We start from the raw sequence: 21,908 nt of genomic DNA on the forward strand, positions 1-21,908 counted from the left end.
ACCTGATAGTACTAATTTCTCCGCAAGGTATTGTGGGGTTTTGTAATGCAATGCCTTGTGTGTCATACAGGCAATTTTCAAATGGATTTTGGCATCAAAAGGTAGCCAGTTAAGGGCACGCAGGTCCGGGGAGGTGTGACAGTTTCTTTTGGAGCCTGTGATTAATCTGGCGGCTGCCTTGATTGTCGCTCTTAGAGAGGCTGTCGTTGATCTGGGAAGGCCACAGAGAGCGGCACTCCCATATTCCACTCTGGGGATTACCAAAGTTTGGACTGCTTGTTTAAAGTCATTTACGGATATGAAGGGTTTCAGTCTTCTTAAAGTGTTCAATTGAAAATTTGCTCCTTTAGTTGCTACGCTGATGTTCTGCATATTTAGCTTATTGTCCAGAGTTATTCCTAGCGAGTCGATATTATGCGGTTGTCCGTCGAGTGCTGTTAAGTGCTTCATCCATTCCATGATGATGGATGTTTGGCTGGGGTGTGCTATCAGGAGGAATTCTGTTTTTAGAGTGTTTAATTTTAAGTGGTTATATGCCAGCCAGGACGTTGTGTTGAGGGACTTGATGTCCTCAAGTGAGTGGACCTTAATGTAGAGTTGTGTGTTGTCTGCGTACATGTGGAATTGGACATTTAAAGAATTGAGAAGCTCGGTGAGTGGCTCCATAAACAAATTGAAGAGTGTCGGAGAGAGGGAAGATCCTTGGGGTACTCCTAGACTGACTGGAATGGGTTTGGATAAAGATTGATTGGTCTTGAATCTTTGTGTTCTATTTTGAAGGAAGGAAGTGAACCAGTTAAGAACCGTTCCAGATAGACCCATTCTATGTTTCAGGAGGTCTAGTAGATTGTTGTGTTTGACCGTGTCGAAGGCGAAGGATAGGTCCAGCAGGATTAGTAAACAGGCTTTGTTTTGAGCTTTGTTTATTTCGAAAAGTCTTTTGGGACGATTCTTGGATTGGTCCAATTGTTTACAATGAAGTCAGTTTTTTCTGTAATAGGCGTTTCTTGTGCTTCTGAGTAATTTGAGGTGAGTAGAGGATGGTGCTGCCCTCCATTGACGTTCAATTGTTCTTAGTGCTCTTCTGTCGTCACTTAGCCTACCGTCATACCATGGGTTTGAGACTTTATTGGAGACGCTTTTCAATTGTGGTGGAGCTATATTGTCTAATAACATGTTCATAGACTGGAAATAGTGATTAGTCAGATCGTCTACGTCATGTAAACTATCAGGTGGGGGCGTTAGGATAGGACTAGCGGTTGCAAGTGAGATAGGATTGATGTTTTTTAGGTTTCTCTTCCAGATTTTCGATCTCTTGGGTTGGACAGAAAGTAGTTTAACTGATTCATTGATATGGAAAGTGATGATGTGATGGTCAGACGAGTCACACAGGAGGATCGAATCCAGCTGTGTGGAGTCCACTTTGGAGATTACTAGATCTAGGGTTGAGCCTTTTTCATGGGTGGGGCTGTCACAAATTTGGGTCAGGTTAAGATCAGTCAAGAAAGCATTGAGGCTATTAACCTCAGTGTCGTCAGGGTCATTCCAGTGGAGGTTCAAGTCCCCTAGGAATATCTGAGTGTTATGGTGTCCGACATTTGTGGCTAGGATATCCATTAAGTGTTCAATAAAGATAAGGTTTTTTCCTGGTGGATGGTAAAATGAGTGAAGTGAGCATAATGGGTTATTATTGTTAGAGATGTCTAGACATAAGTATTCACAGGATGAGGAAACCGGGGAGTTATGACGTTTCATGGAGAGGTAGTTCTGGTGTATGCAGGCAATACCAGCTCCAAGCCTATCAATTCTATCTAGTCTTGTGATGTGATAGTTTGGGGGGAATAGTATGTCTAGGAAGGGTGAGGATGATTAGATAAGCCAAGTTTCCGTTAAAATTATGAGGTCAGGTTCGTTAGTCAGTATGAGGTCAGCTTTATCAGCGGCATGCCGTGCGGCCACCCTACAGTTTAGTAGGATACATTTTAGCCGTGCCTTAGTAGGTATAATGTTGAGGTCTTGTAAGATGGGTACTCTCATGAGGTTTTTTCAACAATACCTCTGGGAATGTGTCTCGTAGCTCTATTGGGGTTGGGAGGGATGGAATGGATAGAGGACAGTATCAGTGTGTTGTCCGTGTGTGCAGAATGGAGGCGTGGAGTTGTGAGCTCGTAGGAATGGAGTAGAGAAGTTCGCTCTTGCGGTGATAGCTGTTTTTTTATTCTGATCGGGCGGGATAAGGCATTGGGGTCAGGTAGTGTATTTCATCTAGGGTGCTTCTGTATCGTGGAGCTAGCGTGTGGTTGGTGGAAGAATTTCACGAGTGGATTTGGTTGAATTCAGGTCGTGAAGAGTTTGGATGTCTTCTTTGAGTTGTTGTAGAGATAGTAATATCTCCTCGAGTCTAGGGTCAGGAGTCGGAGTTATCGTATTCATCGCCTGGTCTGTGGGTAGGTGAGGGAGGGTTACTTCTCTGGGGTCCTGGGACGAGAGGTGAACTGGTCCCTTGAATGGCTGTTTCTCAATGTGGTAGTCCCTGGAAAGGGGGGAGTAGAGAAGGGGTGTGAAGGGGTAATGTTGTGTGCTATAGGGGGATTGGCGGTGAGGTTTGTCATTTGGGGGAGTGGGAGTGTAGGAATGCTGGCTGATCGGATGTACAGGTGTAGAGGGAGATTGGGGCCGAGTTTGTAGTGGAGTTGCTGTGCATGGAGAGAGAGGAGGGGGGGTTGAGTTGTGTAATGGGTAGGAGGTTGAGTGGATGTGTCGTGGGAAGGCTGGAGGAGAGGGGAAGCTCGTGTGCGGCGTGATAGGCAAAGTGGAAGTTGTGTTGGTGCTGGGGAGGTGTAGGACTTAGGGAGATGTATGTCATTTGGTGGGGGTCAATTGGGGTGGGGGCGGGTGTATGTATACAGTGGAAGCTGGAAGGAGCAGGACTAGTAGGGGAGTCAAGTAGCTGGTCGGGCAGAGTGCTGGTATAGTGGTAGGCTGGGGGGTGGGAAGGGATCTTACAATCTTCTCTTTGATGTGCGGAAAGATGCAATCCAGTAAACTCAAGTTCTGGTCTGAGGCTTGTATGAGGATGATCCCATTATGATATATGGTGAATGTCACTGCCGCTTTATAGAACGGGGAGGGAATGATGGATAATGTAAGCCCATGCGGTATTTTCTTAGTGGATGCAATCGAGAATAAGGCGAGAAAGGCTTTTCGCCATAGGGCCCTTCTTTTGGTATAGAAGATGATGTCATTTGTCAGGTGCACTTTGTTGTTAGAGAAATAGGGTTCAGAAATTGGAATTTCTGGGTGAGATTTTAATAGACTATGTTTGAAGCCTTTGGCCACTTTTTTTGTAAGGTTAGGGGGATATTTAATAGAGTATGTGTGCAGGCCCGTTAGCTTCATGTTGTAGGTGTACCCTTTAATGAGAGGGGGAGAAAAGGTCAGAGAGTAGGCAAGGTAGAATATCTTCTGATGGTGCCAATAGTTTGTTTTTTGGGAAGGGGATGGGGGTAAGAAGTATGAGAGGTAGAGGAATAGATGCGTTGAAGAGGAGTTCAGATAGGAGTGAGAGGGTCAGAGAGTATGAGAGGTAGAGTGAGTTGAAGAGGAACTTAGGTAGATAAAGGGGACTAGTTATGAGTTTGTGGAGATGTAGAAGTAGGGGCTTGTGTCCGTTTTTTATTCTGAGTGAATCTTACTGGCTTAGAACATAATGGCTGTGAGAATATGTGGTCATATCAACAACCGTGATTTGTGGAATTAGGTAGTCCTAGGATGAAGTCAGGGGTATGCTATAGTTTAAATAACTAATAGAAAGCCCTTCCAAGATGGCTGCTTGTTTGACCAGTGATGGTTTGGAACAGGTGAGTACTCCTATCGCTCTTTCCATGTAACAGCCTCTCTGGGTATAGTCCTCTGTCTCTTTCCATAGAGACCGGGTGCAATTGTTGGTCCTTTATTTCTGTTTAGTAGAGTGTAGTGCAAGGTAGAGCATTAGGTGCACCCTCGCATTTATTTTCATGACCATGCGTGAGACTGAGTCTGCACATTCAAGCTAGTCTCCCCTATATGGCCAGCATATGTTTTCCCTCACCACTGGCCGTGGTTCCTTCCTCCACCCACCCACTTCCTCCCAGCTCCTTTGTGGTGAGATCAAGCTGGGAGGAACAGTTCACCTGCCCTGAGACTGAAGGAGCACCTACATCTTAGGTAAGTCCCAAGGCTGACTGGGCCCAAAGGGGACTGATGTCTCAACTTCACCTGGGATAGAAAAAAAGATGAAACCCCTGGGGGCTGATGATTTATCGTGACCCTATGGTCAACTCCTATGGAAAGGAGAGACTAATGACATTTGTGATCAGAGTTTGTAGCTTCCTACTCCTAGTGGTGGGCCCCGGTAACAAGGACAATCATTTTAGGGCATCAGGGGCTCTACATTTTTGAAAATATCTCCTTGGGGATTTTATGAAAATGTGTTAACTCTGCAATATTTCCTAGACAACGTTTCCTCTGCTGAGTAAGCATTTGCGGAGCTGACTGGGTTTTCTCACAAACAGCAAACCATGGTCCTCAAAGTAGTCTACATCGCCTGCCTGCATTTCCAGGTATGGTGGCTTTCTGGCTCCTTGCAGAACATCTGTGTTTCTTGCAGGCGACTGTGGTACCACTTCCCACAGCATCTTCAGCCAGAACTTGTGCACAGAAGTCCAGGGGAAATATCTTTAGTAGGGTCCCTCGCAAGTCCACCTTTTACTGTCCACAAGAGGAAACGGTGAGGCCAGAGCCACTAGCCATGGAGGTAGGGTTCAACAGAGTTCCAAGATGCACTAGCCTCTAGTCTATCCCCTTAAATACTATTTTGGGTATGTTTGACACTGCAGAATCAAGTTATCTGCAGAACCTTTCCATCCGCTTAGCTCCACCCCTAACTGACACTGCAAAATGCTTCTTTCCCACCAAGACTTCAAAGGGAGCCTGCGGAGTTAATCATGCCAGAGGTCTGCATGCTTCCCCTTTGTACATGTGGGAAGGGCATGCCCAGGCTTATCAGTTGAGTGTCAGTCAATCACTATATATAGATTTCTCCCCTCGCCTATTTTGTGCACCAGGAAAAAGCTAATCTCATTTAAATGGGCCTCTTATTAAATGGTTGCTCGATCTACCAGCTGGCCAGCAGAGTAATTAACTTGGCCCAGCATGGTTGTTTAAAACCAAATTATAATTAAGGGATGGCTCAGGGAATTATCATAAATGCCACAGTACAGGAAGGAGTGCAAATATGGCCAAAGTAATATTTAATTGCACTTAGGGATTTTTAAATATGGGGAAAGTTATATGTTGAACCAATCCAAGGATAACGTATATATAATGATAGGTTCAATTGCTCAATGGTTTTCATAGGAGCCTTCAACTAACATACCTGAAAGCTAGGATTGCTGAATACTAAGTTTGCCTAGTCTTTTATTTCAAGCCTGCCTCTTTATTACACCACCCTATACCTCTTGTCTCTTTGTCTCACTCTTGCATCTTCGGTGCTCCCCTTGTTGCTGTGTTCTTTTCTTTCTCTTTCTCTTTCATTCTCTGTTTTCTGTCTTTATCTTTCCCTGGGTCACAATCTCATGATGAAAATTAAATACCAATCTCCAAAAATGAGTGTTGGTGTTTACAGGCTTTAACCACTGGTACAAATTAAGTCCTGAACCCAAGCTGTTATACCTCCAAGGATGGGGAATTTTTAGTTTTCTAGGTGATTCTCTGTTAATCTCTACCTCTAAATCAGGCTGCATGTATTCTATAGAGGGACAACACGGAGACTTGTGTATCTTGGGGAGCAAGTTCAAAAACCATCAGATTCTGATTGGGCCATACACCCAACTTAATAAGCAATGAATTCTCAAACTCATCTGTCAGATTGTCTAGAAACCTCTGACCACAGTTAACATCATTCAACTGCCTTAATTTTATTGCAATATATATGCTACTGTCCAATATCACTACATTACATTCCTGGCGACTTGTTTTATGACCTTGGATTCCTTAATTTTCCAATGTTGGACTCTTTTTGTCTTATAGTATTGGAATTCTGAGGGAAACATAGCGGTTGGCTAGCACATTGGTCAGGAACTCTCTGAACCTATCGCTGTTAACCCAGCGTATGCAAAGAATGTGCCTTCATTTTCCACCCATTCTTTGCACCCCTGTCACCTGAATGAACAGAAATACATTTTACTTGCTTGTTTTGTAGCACAGCAAGAATTCTCATTAATAATCTTCAATTGCCCTCCCATATCTTGCCTGGTCTTGCCTGGTTGCTGGAGAAGAGCCATGGTCTCACTTCAGCGAGAACGCAATGTATCACAGCAGAACTCCTTCCACCCGAGTATGGTGTTCAGAGCTAACAGGATCCGCACAGGCTAGAGGCAGGAGTCCATGCATGTGAGAAGGAGGAAGATGCAGTTCTTCAGAAGCACAAATGACTCATGTCGAACCCAAAGCGGTCAAAAAAGCGCACCGCCTTGAGGCGCCAAGCTCACAATGGATGATGTAGCAAGACTGCCTTGCGGTATGACATGGAAATATTGCTCTGAGGCCTGAGCACAAGCAAATTTACCTGACTCCGTGCAAGTAGCCAAGAAGACCGATAAACTGTTCATGAGGACATCTCAAGTAAGAAATACAGGTTTTTTTCCGGCTGCTGTATCCTCCTTAATTGGGTCCTGCAGATATTTTCTCCATAGCAGTGAGCCTACCGTAAAAAGTAAGAGCACTCAACAAAGAAAAGGTAGCCACAAAGAGGGGTATGAGGTGCATCTGCTAGAACAGGGGAATTTCACTGCAAAAATAGAAGGTTAAATTTAGGGTGAGAGAACAACCAACGATTTGCTACAAAGCAACACATTACGCCAAGAAAAGTATTCATCATAAGCAACTCCCAAATTTCAGTAACTTAATACACTGATCTTTAAAAACGTTTTATAAAGACATCTTGCTGCCAAATTGAAAAGCACACACAATTCAATGCAAACGATGCAATCTACTGCTTAGATCCAAAAGCCGACAAAATGAGTGTGGTAGATTAAGGCTGTGTGATTAAATCAACAGACACAGAAATTAGCTCCATCTTCTCCTTTGATGCAACAGCATGTTGATTTTATCAAACCCAGGACAATCCAAGGGACTTATTACTAGACAATAAATTAGAACATGATTTTGGATCTTGGAGTATCTCACTCATAAACGAAGAAGTACCATTAAGATATCCATCTCCCTGATGCTAGGTTTATGTGATGGAGCAGTGGACAGAGTAGTAGATACTGTAGTAATTGCCCTTACCACTTTTAACGGGGTTGAGGTTTTGACGGTACTAAAGAGTAGGGATATGAAAGAGTCAACTTCCAAAACTACTGAAAGACAAGCAGCTTAACACACAGTGGGAGGTGCACCCCAGGGGCAGATGAAGAAATAGGATGGTGGGTTGCTAACAGTATGAACTAGAGTCTTTGAATAGATTTTGCTTGAACTAATAAACGAGAAGAGTAATTGAGTCTAGGAGATGCACCTAAAAGAAATCCAAGTGGCATGTTCTAACTTAAAGAACCACCTAGATTACCTGACCACCAATACTACGAACCTGGTGAGTACTGTGCAGACAGTTTAATCTAGACTTGAAATTAATTCTCAGGGCATATTAAAACTAAGGACACAGATTTAAACCAGCCCTTATAATCTAGAGAGGGTTGAGAACAATGCAAAAATGAACCAAGCAATATTTTGAACATCTCGGAAGGGGTAGACTGGAATGACATAAAATAGTATATGTTCAAAATGCTGCAAGATCTAGATTTACAAAATGCAGTGATCACAGATATAGTGCAGGAAATTCAGTTTGTGATCAAAGATTGTTTTAGGTTTGACCGGCATTTAAAGTACCCTCAGTACTGCTTGTTAGAAGACGTCTGTACAATCCACTTTTTTGACAATCCACTTTTTTGTCAATCCTCTTTTTTCAATGCAGCACTCATTTCTCCTGATCAAAATATAAAAAAGCCAAGCAAAATAAACATCCAATCAACCAATCACAGTGTGGTAAAGGTCAATCAGTCACGACGTGATCTACAACGGCAACTAACCGATGACAGAGTGACTCGTGGTGACGTGTCTCCAATCCCTGTGGGGCTTCCCGGTGACATTTAACCAATTACAGCATGCCTTCTTCATGAAGAATAATCCATAAAATGCCTTTGCTTTTATACACACAATCAAAATGAAACCTTGTGTGCTCAACCTAAATAAGAGGAAAGAAAGAAAGATCAGTCTTGAATTGAAGTAAATCGGAACCCATTCAGCAGTGGCAGTCGCACAGAGGCAGATTCATGACCAGCGGTAATCTACCTGATTGGAAGAGTCTCCAACTTAAAAACGCACATCTCCAACCAATCTGTGAGGAGTGTGTCAATAATAAAAACCTTCAGGGAATCAGAGAAGGTGATAGCTACTCTGTCTCCCACGTTTTGCTCTCTATCCAATCTGACCACCGTATATTCCTCAGGAAAGGCCATGAGAATATAGGGAAGAGCCAGGGGATGGAGCCATGTTTCTGTAATGAAACAGATGTCAGATTCTGGCCATCTAATCATTTTCACCTACAGCACTCTATAATCAGCCCCTTCAACCAGAAGTTGTTGTAGATGTAGATTTTCAATTAAATGCATAAAGGAGGGATCAATCTTAAAGATAGTGATCCTTTGGAAAATGGGAATCTTCTCAAAGTCAACCCTTTTCCGACTTTGAATAAAAGCGTTTCTCTGCACCCCCAAGCAATAAAAATAAGTTCTCTTTCCTCATCAGCCTTGGAAAGGCGTCCATTCAGACTTTCACAGGAGTACGTTTGCATGTGTTTCCAGGATAGGAAACAATCAGCAAAAGGCATTTAAATTCTCACCAAACTCTGATATTTGGTTGGCCACCTTTGTATGGATACTGGCCCAACCAAAAACACCCTCTAGCACAAAAATGTACATTCTTGAAAAATCACCCACACTGGAATATTTTCCACAATCATGAGTGTGATCTCCATTCATAAAATGAGACACCTGATTTGAACAGTGCATTTATTCATGTGCACCAAGAAATAAATAAACACTAATTCAACTCATTCAACTCCAATATTTTATTCATTCAAAAGTCCCTATGAAAATTAAATTCTGAAATCTCTTTGATTGTTTTAAACATTTTTCATGATTTTCTGTTTTATCAACATAACTGAATTGATGCCACTTGGGATGTATATCACATCTAGCATTTGCATCTTGACACTAATCATTAACAATATTACATCCAACAGATCCAAAACAAAGATAACATTTTAAGCGAACCATAATCAAAAACACTGGATCATCTGTTTCCTCTCTTTGTCAAATATATTACACTCTCCTTGTCAAATATATTACTATTACACAAGGGTGTAGTATGTGTGTGGTGAAATGTGTAATTGGGGTTGTCCAGTGTAGGTGTCCCTGCTAACATAGGGGCTTTCATCCCTCATAGTGATCGCACCACCAGGTCACCTTGCCTATCATCATGTGTTGGTCTCATCTCACTGTGCGCTTCTTGTCTGCTTTTGAAATGTTGTACAACTGTCTAATATATCCGAATCCTACTGGAGCCATGTGTACCTTAAGAAAGCGTGTCCTCAGATTTTGCAATCAGGGCCATGAGTAATGTGCCCTGTTCTATTCGACTTGCACTCTTCCCTTGTCTATGTAGTTGTGTAACAGTCAGTCCCATTTCCATATCCATACATTTTATGAATGCTGTCAACCAAGTCCTGACCCGGGATTGTCAGAAGATTTTCAGTTCAGAAATCTCTGGTTTTGGGTTTCATCTAATGTAGTGTTAAACAACCCTTATTGAAAAGTCTACAACTTGTTAATGTTAATTAATGTTTCATACAGCTGAAAATAACTAGCTCCTAAAACCAATAAACACTAAACTCATACTTTGCAGCGATTAGAGGTTGGATGAGTAAGTCAGAGAGGTTGCACAGCAATCCATTTACAGGGTTTGCAAACTGTGCCATAAATAAAGCTAATGATACCCTTGGCTACTTCTAAAAGACGTCTCTTCTTGTTGTTGTTCCCAGAGATTCAACGTTTTATGTTTAAATATTTAAGTGCTCAAGTAAGGTTGGAATTTAAGTTGTGGAATGAAACCCATAAAGGGCTAAGTGCCAAGTGTTCTATACCTAATGCCCCGGGACCGATGAAACATACTTCAAATATAAAGTTAATGCCTGGTGCTTTTATCTTTGTATGCTTGTGGGAGCCTCAGAAGGCTTCATTTTGAGAGGTGCAGTAGTATACATACTCATATGGATACCCATGAAAAACAATGTCTATAACTGCTGTTTTGCATGAGTATCCAGCCATTCTAGAGGTTGAAACACATAGAGAGTGATGCAGCGTCACACTAAAAGCCCTCTTTACAAGTAGTTGGGCAAATTCTTGTTTGTGTACATACAAGCAGGAGTTTACACATTAATTAGAATTACGAGTTGTAGTGTAATAAAAACATAAGGGGTAAATCCCCACAGTGTAAATATTCTATAGGGCAAAAACCATCAAGGATAATTTCACACCACAATTGTCCCAGAACATATTTGGCCTGGAGAAAACTGGCAAAACTGTGAAGGTGAAAAGGGTTGGAAAGGAAGTGAAAAGTGGTATTTAGTACTTCAAACACTGATTATACGTTAATGCTGTCCTGATCTGAAGAGCTTTTAGTAGGTGGTATTTACTGCACCTAGCAAATACACAAGGCCAGTGAAGCCTTATTGAGGTGAGGCTGTAATTACAGTCCATTTGCCTCATAACTTGAAATGAGGGACAATGGCTTTCAACTCAAGAGGAAATTTGTAAAGATAAATGTGTCTGCTTCTCTTGAGCATGTATGAAGATGCCTATTTCATAGGTGCATATGAGTGTGGATTTTATTTTGTAATTCTTTCATTCACCATAAGCTATGCTTTTGGGAAATAGCCAACATCATTCATGACCATTCTTATTCAAAGTACTGTAAGAAGAGGACAACATAGAAACTGCCCTTAATCCACCAAAATTAGCAATGGTTTACAATGAAAAGCTCCATATGTGTCAATCTTTCAAACACCTTTGTGTAGTAACAACTACAGACTCAGTAAGTGATTTCACCACAAAGGTTTTATTCTCAACACAGATATGGAACTGCCCTGGAAATACACACAGGTACTCTCCACCTTCCACAAGTCCAAACACCCCCAACCGACAAATTCAAATCACAACATTTTCAGGTCAGAACTTGAAAAGACAGAACATTCAACTCTAGGCACCAGGAGCCACAGATACTAGGTAAGATAAAACACATATTCCCTACTCAATAAAATAACACCTCACCCCTTCTCAACAAAAAAGACACAATGACAATACTATACCGACACTCACACCCAACACAACAAACCACAGGACAGCCAAGAGACTATCACATCAAACACAACACAAATAGCATCAAGAGAACAAGAATAAGTGTCATGTTAGAAACCTAATAGGTTTTTTGGCCTTACTGGAACTCCTACACAGAGGAGGAACAGCCTTATAACACATATGGTCACTGGCAGTAGAATCACAACCAGAATAATCAGAGGAACTGAGGGGCATATTAGCAAGGAACAGGGAAAATTAACGCTAAGGGCGCTTAGCGTTAATTTTTTTAACGCCCGCTATCGCTGGATAATATCGCCTGGTCATCGTGTTATTAACAACGCTAACCGCCTAGGCGATAAAAAATCCAGCAATAGCGGCATTTTTGGAGGACATCGCTGGTAATGCAGCGATAAAACTACAAGGATAGGGATATCCTTGTTGATAGCCCATGGTGGACTTAGCCATGTAATCCACCTCCCATTGGATTACATGGCTAAGTCTGAAAATTAGCAGACGTAAAAAAGCAGCGTTAACCGTGGTTAGCGCTGCTTTTTTTTGTCTCTAACAAGGTTAGAGTGAAGCTTGATAATAGGAGAAATGTCGCTTAGCGACGTTTCTCCTATTATTTTGCTCTGGAACACCCACTTTGCATCTCATTAGAGATGCAAAGGGAAGCGTAGTGAAAAAGGGTGCTAACATGCGATTTTGCATGTTAGCACCCTGTTGTTGATAGGGCGATATTTTTATCTCCGCTTCTTTGGCTTTTAAAGCCAAAAAAGCGGAGATAAAGCCCTTGTTAATATGTCCCTGAATTCTCCATCAGCTTGGTCACACACCTTTTTCTCCACTTTCACCACCCTTGAGAAATTCCACCAACGACCACCAGCAACTCTGACAACATTCCAACAAATTATCTGGATTTTCACAGGCTCACCAAACTTGTTTCTTCCTTATTGTACATGAATAGCAGATTTAATAACCACCAAATCCCTAACCTGTACTTCCACATCTTTCATTCCTTTCTTCTGATCATACCAGCATTTCTGTTTGTTCTGAGCAAGTCTAATGGTCTCTCTGACCAAGAGCATCAGATTCTCGGCATCAGACTCATTCTTCAACCATTTTGACATACAAGCTGGATGAAAAGTGGTATTCGCTTTTCTACCCCTCAACAGTTCAAATGATGAAAACTTGGTTGAAGAATGAGGTGAAATTCTATAATACCACAACATACTTCTCACAGATTTAACAATGTCACGGTTCCGACATTTTGCACCTCTAATACATTCCCCAACAACACTGTTCATTCTCTTAACAAGACCGTTGGTCTGGGGATGATATAAAGAGCTCTTAAGATTTTTAACTCCACACAATTCTAGGAAACTCTGACATTTCTTGCTAGCAAATTGAGTACCATTGCCAGAAATTAGAATTTCTGGAAAGCCCTCCCTCAATAAAATCTCTTGGATGAATTCTACCACAGAGCTTGTACCAGACTTTTGTACAAATTTAAGCTCCAGCTACGTTGACCAGTAATCCATTGGGACACAAATGAACATAGTATCCCCAGGTAGAGAATCAAAGGGACTCTTAACACCAGTCCCTAATTTTATCCATGGTCTCGATTGAACGTCAATAGATGTCAAGGGAGGGATTGCAACCCTTAAACCTTTGTCTGCTGAAGAATGTACACCACAACCTTCCACCACCTCTTCAATGTCCACATCCATCCTTGGCCTCCAGATGGAATAACTTAATGTGCTGTTTGGTGAGTTGAACCAAGGTGCCCCTCATGGACATTATTAATTATACCACACCTCAATCTATGAGGAGTAACAAATTTGTCTGACCTAAGTAACATCCCATCTTCCGAAGAAAATTTCTCACAAGCTTTAAAGTATGGCTGAAGCATGTGAGAGAATACATTTTCACTCAGCCAACTATTTTTGGCGAGATCCAGCACTTGCTGTAAAACTTGGTCCTCAGTTAGAGAAACTCTCAATTCATCTTTAGAACACATACCCAATTTGGGTACTTCGATAGACACCATCAAACAATCCTCAAGTACTTAATTCATAAGTTCAGACAAGACAAGTTCATCTTCATCATAACTTTTACTTGGGATACGGGAAAGAAAGTCAGCTCTGGCATTCTTACCTCCAGCAATGTGAACAACATAAAACTGGAACAGTTTAGTAGATTACCTCAGAATCCGCGGTGTATAACATTTGTCTCCACCAGCACGCAAGTTAGACACAAGAGGCTTGTGGTCTGTCTGTAAACAGAACTGCTTACCCAGCAGTTCGGGCTGTACTGTTCCCATGAGGCACAGGGTCAAGACTGATTTGCATATAGCTGGCTCTGAACTGAGGTGGCGAAGTGTGCCAAAGAATAATGATGGATTCAACCCAGATCTGGGACTGGGGGTGAGTGTCTAAAAATGTTTCTGCACTCCGTCCATTATCTTCTTGTGTTTGCTTTGTTAGCCCTAAGTTGGCAGGGTATGCCCAGACGTGGGTCTCTTGCTCACTTTGCCACTGGATTCAAGCTAGCCTGGCTGATGAAGGATGTTACCCAGAAACCGGTCCCAGGATGCTTGTTTCCAGTTCAGGGAAGACCTGGCTTGGCAGTTTGGGCTGTACTGTTCCCATGAGGTCCAGGGTCAAAACTGATTTGCATATAGCTGTGTCTGAACTGAGGTGGTGAAGTGAGCTAAAGAATGGTGATATGTTCAACCCAGATCTGTGACTGGGGGTGAGTGTCTAAAAAGTTTCAGTGTTCCGTTCATTATCTGCTTGTGTTTGCTTTGTTAGCCCTAAGTTGGCAGGGTATGCCCAGACGTGGGTCTCTTGGTCACTTTGTCACTGGATTCAAGCTAGCCTGGCTAATGAAGGATGTTACCCAGAAACCGGTCCAGGATGCTTGTTTCCAGTTCAGGGAAGACCTGGCTTGGTAGTTCGGGCTAGATTGTTCCCATGAGGCACAGGGTCAAAACTGATTTGCATATAGCTGGGTCTGAACTGAGGTGGCGAATTGAGCTTAAGAATGATGATGGATTCAACCCTGATCTGTGACTGGGGTGACTGTCTGAAAAGTTTCAACGCTCCATCCATTATCTCCTTGTGTTTGCTTTGTTACCCCAGACATAGCAGCGGAACTTCTCAATTGCCCACCAACACAAAAGCAACTCTTTCTCAACAACAGAGTATTGCATCTCTGAAAACCCTCTAGGTGAAAACAATGATACCTCCACATCACCCTTCTTTTGTGTGAGCACAGCCCAACAAACCCACCTTACTGCCATCAATGGTGATATAGCAAGGTAGAAAAGGGTCAAATGTTTTGATAGCTCTACTCTAGCCCAATGGAGACGAAATCCAAATAAAAGCTTCAGAACACGCCCTGTCCCAATTAAAACTGGAACCTTTCCTGAGCAGACTTCTAATGGGTCTTACCATGGATGCGTACTCAGGAATGCACCTTGAGTAGAGTTCACACAGACCTAAAAAAAGCCTCAACCCACACCTATCAATAGGAGGAGGCGCTTCCACAATTGACTTTATCTACCCTGGCCTGGGTTTGATGCCTTCTTTGGAAACCACATTTCCCAAATACTCAAACTTACTACATAAAAATTGACATTTCTCTCTCTTGAGTGCAACTCCAAGGTTCGTGAAAATATTGACAACCCTTTCCAGCATGACGTTGAGCGCAACTACAACGTTTGCAAAAATCAGCACATTGTCTTGGAGAACCAAGACACCTTCCGCCTCTTTCAACAAGTTGTACTTCAGCCTTTAAAAAAACAGATGCCTCTTAGGCAAGCCCGAACAGCATATGGCAATACTGGAAAGTACCTATTGGGGGGACAAAAGAAGGCAATACTGGAAAGTACCTTTTGGAGGGACAAAAGCTGTAAAATGTCTTGACTCCGAATGCAAATCCACTTGGTGACTCACAAAGGCAAGGTCATGCTTAGAAAATAAGCTTGACCCTGTGGTGTGAGCAAACATGTAATTAATTTTAGGTAAAAGATGTGAGTCACTATGCAACTGGCCGCTTTGCTTGCAGGCTACCACTAATGGGGACAACCACAAGGATGACTCAGTAGGTTCGATGATCCCCTGCTCACATAATGTTTAAAGCTCTTTCTCTAGTCATCATTAAGACTGAATGGAACCCCACGTAGCTTGTGCTTGACAAGGACTGTCCCTCCTTGACCTTGAAATTGTGTTTCAAGGCTTTAATTTACAGTGGGCTTCAGTAAAGACTTCAGGAAACTTGTGGCTCCACTCCTTCACAACACCATCACACTCAACCACCAGAACCTGTTCTTTATCACTGGGCCTGAGAAACATACTGAATAAGTCCAAGTGAAACCAGACGAAAATGTTCAACCCCTTTACTGCAACATAGATGTTTCATTCAATTCTCCTTCCTAAGGACATCTTCTATGTACCCTAAAAGCTCCATCTTTCACCCTTCACGAGAAACAGGAGAACAGTCAGGAAGCAAACTTCTGTTGCTCCATGTGTCCTTGAATATTCGGTAGGTGATCATTGTGATTCTTGCTCCAGAATCAACGAAGGGTCTTAAAATGTAATCACCCACATGAATGTCCACAATAGGATCAACACATGACGAGGGCTCTCCGGAAACGAGACTGTTCTTTCTATGGTTCTGAGTGTCATCAGAACAGGAAACTTCATCCCCCACAGTGAGTAAAAAATCATTTAACCCTTCAAGATCAGACTCAGAATTGGCCTCGCAATCAGACTTTGTCACATATGCTACAGACTTGAAGGTATTATGTTTTTTTCTGGCAAACCTTAGTGAAATGACGTAACTTTTTTCAGTAATTACAGGTGACATTTTTAGCTGGAAATTTACTAACATTTTTAGAATGCGGAGGGTTTCCACAACAGAAACACATATTAGATGAGGATGATTCCATTTTGAATCTCTGAAATTGTTCGATATAATTTGCCAGATTTAACAGCATTTACTGACTGTAAAGGTTTCTCCTCTAGTTCTTTGACCGAAATTTGAAAAATCTTTATACTCTTTGCTGTTTTCCAGGTATGGGTTTCCCATGGATAAGAGTTTTTGACAGATTTGTTTATCTTTACACTGGCTTACAAACTGTTCTCTAATCACCTGTTCTGTGAAATTAGTGTAATGACACAAAAAAGTCTACAAAGAGCTGTGATGTAGGTGTGCACATCTTTATCTTCATCTGTTTTCTGTTTGCGTTTAAAAAACTTATGCCTGAGAAAGATTAAACTGGATTGTTTATAAAATCAGATTTGTAGTGTTTTAACCGCGACTTGAAACTCATCAAACACTTCATTTTCATCCAACACCAATTCAGGCAAATGTTTGAATTTCGATCTCCCCTCAGATCCTAGAGAGTGCAATAGATATTTTTTTCTTTCTGCTCTTAACCTGGAGACTCTAATTCCTCTTAAATAGGTCTCAAATGCATCAAGCCAAACAGACCACCTGACCGGTGGATCTCCAGGAGAGTCCTGAAATGATGGAGGAGGAGCAACTGACTGCATAGTGAACACAAGAGACTAAATATTGCTAGGCTGATTGTTGCAAACTTCAGTTTTGTCAGACAAGGAGAAGAAATAACGCAGAGTAAGTTGGAAATAAGAAAATATTACAAAAGAGCAGGGTTATCACTGTTAAGTAACAGCAGACCAATTAACAATGTAAACAATTGAAATGAACTATAGCAAACTTTAGTGCGGACAGACAAGCAGCTGATATACATAGGTGTGCTTTGTCACTATGGTTATGCACTTGACGTAGCAAGCAAAATGACAATTTCTACTTGCAGTGAATGTAAATTAGTGTGCTTGTTGCTGTAAACAAGATACACAGTATCATAGATGAAAAATTTGTCACAATAACAAGCAGAAGCTGCAAGTAAGTGTGCTTCCCACATTGTTTGGCTATATTCTAGACTTGCTACAGAGTGCAATAAACTTGGCAGACACAGCAATCTTGATGAGATTAACCTTCAACTTCATCCAACAGGGTGGCCGATACAACCCCAAAATGGCAGCACAGGCGAGAGGTTAGATTATCAGTTACACAGTTTGCCCAGAAACAATGGATCATAACAACAGATGGTGTTCTACTGAGGAAACCTTGAAATGTTTAAACACTGGGTATGGGCTGGAGCGGTAGAAACACTTCCAAAATGGTGGGCGGGAGGATAAGCTGTTGAGGTTGCAGGGGTGAAATGGCCAAAACGGCGGTCACATGACTATGCACTGAAGCTGTAAAAAACATTCCCAAAATGGCGGGCGCAAAGTAATGTGGTTGGTATTTAAGTCATTTTAATCCCTGCACATGCACATTCAAAATCCACCACCTGATTCACACTAAGGGTCTGTGGAGTAACGCTTTCAGGTAACTAGGACACCGCCAAATATCTCCCTCGAGAATGCACCCAGCAATCGCCAGCCAACAACAGTACCAATACTCAGAGTGGTGCCCGGCCACGACATAAACGGAGAAATCGTTTAGCACCTCACCGCAGGGCACATCAATCCAGTTTGAAGAGACTTCCAAGGAGCAGCTACTTAAGCGGTAAACAGCTGTATACTGCGTTGACCTGGATATACGATGTAGAGTATGGGGAAGCATGGGGAACAAAGCGGCCGGTGGGCTTGTGAGGCAACTCCAGTTATCAAAAATAAATCTGTAATAACAACGGCAGACTTGTTAAGTGATTTCACCACAAAGGTTTTAGTCTTAACAAAGATATGGAGCTGCCCTGGAACTACACGCAGGTACTCTCTGCTTCCCCCGAGTCCAAACACCTCCAACATACAAATTCAAATCACAACATTCTCAGGTCAGAACTTGGCAAGGCAGAACATTCCACTCCAGGTGCCACAGAAACTAGATAACATACGACTCATTGTTGTCGCTGTCTTTCATGATCTGATAGAAAGCACCTCTGCAGGGGCGGTGTTGACCTCAAGAATGGATGAGGCAATGTGCCCATAACAGAATTAAAATTACCAGGGAAACAGGCAGCATAATTAATTCAACAAGCCGTCTTGAGACAGAGTTTAACTTAGAAACCATGAAGGTGTATTAAAGATCGCAAACAGCATAAGAGAAGCCAACATTTAATTAATTAGTTAATAAAAAGAATTTGCATCAGCCTGAGTCAAATACAGCAGTAAATCTAACAACAATATTTTAATTTCTAAGCATGAAATGGATTGATGCGGGCCTACTCTCCAGAGTTGGGGCAAGCAGACACTGCTCACTTCTACAATAGAGCTTTTTTTATAACAAAATACACAGCAAAAGTCAGCATAAAGGCATCAAATTGTTTAATAGATTAGAATACAGAAAATAATCTACTGCAGCACCCTCTAATTCCATCCTAACTTCATCTCCTAAATGAATAATAAGATAACTTCTTTTGATCTAATGTCAATGGATGTGAGAGCACATATCTATTTACACTCAAAACAATACCAAACTCATGTAAAGAATAGGCTTGAAGTAGCAGGCAGGGAACAATAGTTACATTTCCACAGAAGAAGCCTTCCAAATTCACTAAGAACAACAACTAAGGGGGAGATTTACAGTGAAAGTGACTTAGTGCATTCCGCAAGCCATTTGGCTGCGCCGCACTGAGTCACTTTCAGAGCACAGCAATGCAACATATTTGTCGCATCTCTGTGCTTCCCCCTGCGCTGGCGCACAAACTGCAGCCATGCGCCGGTGCAGGCACCCTTGCACCATGGTGCAAGGATGCCTGCGTCGTGGGGAGATTGTTTTTGTGCAGGAAGTTGCCCCTTCATGCACAAAAACAATCACTACAGGTATTTTCCTCTTTCAATGCGTGCTGTAGAATGCAGCACGCATTGAAAGAGGAAAAAACGAGGAGAAATGAAAACATTTTTCCTCGTTGTGCCTCCCTGCGCCTCCCCTGGGGAGGTGTAGCATTCAGACGCATTTCCAGAATTACGATTCCTCGTAAATCTGGAAATGTGTCTCATTCCATGGGTGTTGCGTGGGAACTCCCACAGCAACACCCATGGAACGCTCCTTTCACGCAAAGTGCTGCATGTTAAGGGGCCATATTTACAAGGACAGAAAAAGCCACACAGGCTGGCTTTTCCTGTCCTTGTAAATACGGAGCAGTAAGATACGCCACCAGTCTGTCACAAAAAGTGACGTACTGGTGGCGCTGGGGGCTTGTAAATCTGCCCCTAAGTATTTTATTTCTGTACCATCTGCTGTGTACGGAGACAGAGTGAGACAAAAACATGAACATGCAGAAACAGAAGATGGACTTGACCTTGCTTAGACCTTATCTGGCATATGTTAAGAAAACAGTTATATAAAAAGTAGCTTTGTTGTTTTTGGTGTAAAGCAGTCATGTCATTCAGTAAACCTTATTTGTTCATTAGAAATACATTTATCAACCCCCACAATGATGATGAATCAGTCACTACAAAACCCGTTACTCTAGTAACAGTACAGTCTCCATCATCATCAGCTTCATGCATCTCGATTCTTCGAAAGTATATATATCATCATAAGTAAGAGCCTTAATGTTCCCCAGCTCAATTTCATCAGCTCTCTTCCTCTGTCTTGCAGACATTGCTTATACTTTATCTTCCCACCCACAAATTAAACCCCTTTTACACAAATTGCTTCAAATGATCAAGAGAATGAAACCAATTAGACAAAAGAATAATGATAAGTGGCATTAAAACCTTCCTAAGACCTCTCCCACCAATATTATCAAACCATTCAACAATATTTGCAAATACCTTTCCAATCTCACCAAACCATGCATCAAATGATTCTCACAACCCATGCTCTTCAATAGCCTTTGATGCACATACAATATTAATTATATTAGCAATGTAATCATTAATAAGCTTACTATTGTCTGGAATGATGGTGCAACATTGTTTACTCCACCCTCATTCACATGCAAAATACCTAAAGCAAGACACTTTTTCATGAACCAACGCATGCAGCTATTAGTTCCTCATTAGTTTGAGTTAATGCACCAGCAGTGTTAGAAGCCAAACAACCCACTGGTGTAGACAGCTTTCTAATTTTCACATCATTAAGTGCCACACTAACAAAGGTATCATAGCACCAAGCACACATAACACAACTTGTCTGACTCCATGTTTCACTCTCTGGAGTTTCCCATTATCCCTTTCATTTATTCCATCCACATGGAAGGATGACGAAGGATATAGCCATGTCCTACCCAATTATGTGTGAGGTAAAAATAGGCAGTTTTACCACACACATAATAAATTCCTCTACACAGCGTTTCATCTGCAGGCAAAAGCATATCTTTGACGGGATAATTCTGTTCACGCTCACTCTTGTCAACCATTTCAATTGGCTTTTTAATTTCCAGATTTATCATGCACCATATAAATCACTTACATCACATACAAACCTTGTGTTAGTTTTGTTGTGCCTAAGTTGGTAGGGTATGCCCAGACGTGGGTTCCTTGCTGACTTTGCCACTAGATTCAAGCTAGCCTGGCTAAGAGGGGTGTTACCCCAAACAGGTCCCAGGATGTCTGTTTCCGCTCCAAGGAAGACCTGACTTGGCAGTTCAGGCTGGACTGTTCTCATGAGTCACAGGATCAAGACTGATTTGCATTTGGCTGGGTCTCAACTTGGGTGGTGAAGTGGGCTAAAGAACGATGATGGATTCAATCCAAATATGTGACTGGGAGTGAGTGCCCGAAAAGGTTTGGCACTCTGTCCATCATCTTCTTGTGTTTGCTTTGTTCGCCTTAAGTTGGCCGGGTATGCCCAAACGTGGGTCCCTTGCTCACTTTACCGCTGGATTCAAGCTAGCCTGGCTGATGAGGAGTGTTAGCCTGAAACCCGTCCCAGTATGCTTGTTTCCGGTCCGGGGAAGACCTGGCTTGGCAGTTCGGGCTGTACTGTTTCCATGAGGCACAGGGTCAAGACTGATTTGCATATGGCTGGGTCTGAACTGGGGTGGCGAAGTGAGCTAAAGACCGATGATGGATTCAACCCAGATCTGTGACTGGGAGTGAGTGTCTGAAAAGTTTCACCGCTCAGTCCATCATCACCTTGTGTTTGCTTTGTTTGTCCTAAGTTGGCAGGGTATGCCCAGACGTGGGACCCTTGCTCACTTTGCCACTGGATTCAAGATAGCCTGGCTGATTAGGGCTGTTGCCCTGAAACAGGTCCCAGGATTCTTGTTTCTGGTCAATGAAAACCCTGGCTTGGCAGTTCGGGCTGGACTGTTTCCATGAGGCACAGGATCAAGACTGACTTGCATATGGCTGGGTCTTAACTGGGATGGCGAAGTGAACTAAAGCACGATGATGGATTCAACCCAGATCTGTGACTGGAGGTGAGAGTCTGAAAAGTTTCAGCGCTCCGTCCATCATCATCTCCTTG

Source organism: Triturus cristatus, chromosome 1_2, assembly GCF_964204655.1.
Source record: "Triturus cristatus chromosome 1_2, aTriCri1.1, whole genome shotgun sequence".
NCBI classification, from domain to species: domain Eukaryota; kingdom Metazoa; phylum Chordata; class Amphibia; order Caudata; family Salamandridae; genus Triturus; species Triturus cristatus.